The 1,353-nt window shown below is 36.0% G+C and overlaps 1 non-coding gene across 1 annotated transcript; it reads left to right on the top strand.

The window, feature by feature from the left end:
- The first annotated feature begins 340 nt into the window (after positions 1–340).
- Positions 341–443, top strand: LOC116097227. The gene has a single exon (XR_004121284.1). It is a non-coding gene; the product is annotated as a U6 spliceosomal RNA (small nuclear RNA).
- The last annotated feature ends 910 nt before the right edge of the window (positions 444–1,353 follow it).

Consider the following 1,353-nt stretch of genomic DNA (forward strand, 5'->3'; position numbering starts at 1 on the left):
TCAAATCTGATGTACACATGGGTATAAGTATAGCTAGAATCAGAAAGTGAAGTCATTAAGAAAAATATAATTCATAAGTAAAAGAATCAAACACCAGGAAAAATAAATATTCTGATATAGCAGTTATACCTGTAGGTCATGACATCTTTGGGAGTCAAGTGACCTTTTCACAGGGGCAACATATCACATATTCTGCATATCATATGTTTACATTGCGATTCATAATAGTAGCAGAATTACAGTTATGAAGTAGCAACAAAAAAAAATTAAGGTTGGGGTTACCATGACATGAAGAACTATATTTTAAAAATTGCAGCTTTAGAAAGCTTTAGAACTGTGGTCAGTTTGGCAGTAAATACACTAAAATTGGAATGATACAGAGCAGATTAGTAGTGTCCCTGTTCAAGGATGAAAGACAAACTCATGAAGCACTCCATATTTTTTTTCTTGGAACATTGCCCCAGCAATGTCTTGCCAGTATGGCCCATCTATGACACAGTAAGCAGAGTAGGGTCCTCTGACCTCCATTGTCTGGTCCACAACTCACCCTGCCTTCCCAAGAAGTCCTGTTGTCATCAGGATCATCCAGCCAACACCAGGTAAAACCAGATGCCTAAAGGCAGTGAAAAACACAATCAACAAGAGCCAGGGCAATATGGCACTACCAGAGCCTAGCAATCATGCTAAAGCAAATCCTAGATATCCTAATGAGAAGATGATCACAAATCCAATCTTATAATATGATAGAGATCTTTAAAGATTAAGAAGACCTTTAAGGGATTAGTAAATCCTGTAAAGAAGTACAGGAAAATACATTCAAATAGGTATAGTCATTAAAACAGGAAGCAAATAAATATGAGGAAGTACAGGAAAATGAAATCAGACAGGGAAAGACTATGAGTAAAACTATCCATGTCCTGAAAATAGAAATAGAAGCAAAACAAAAACAACAACAAAACACACACACACAAACACACACACACACACACACACACATACTGAGGCAACCTTGGAGGTAGAAAACCTAGAGAAGAGAACAGGAACTAGAGACATAAGCATCACCAACAGAATACAAGTTGAAAGAGAGAAACTCTCAGGTATAGAAGATATGATTGAAGAAACTGATACACCTGCCAAAGAAAATGCTAAAGGGAAAATATTTCTAACACAAAACATCTGGGATATTTGGGACACTATGAAAATACCAAACCTAGAAATAATAGATAGAAGAAGGAGGAGATTCTCAGTTCTAAGGGCCAGAAAACATCTTTAATAAAATCATAGAAGAAAATTTCCCTAACCTAAAGAAAGAGATACTTATAAATGTACAACAAGCTTACAGAACACCGAATA

Source organism: Mastomys coucha, unplaced genomic scaffold, assembly GCF_008632895.1.
Source record: "Mastomys coucha isolate ucsf_1 unplaced genomic scaffold, UCSF_Mcou_1 pScaffold18, whole genome shotgun sequence".
In the NCBI taxonomy this organism is placed as follows: Eukaryota; Metazoa; Chordata; class Mammalia; order Rodentia; family Muridae; genus Mastomys; species Mastomys coucha.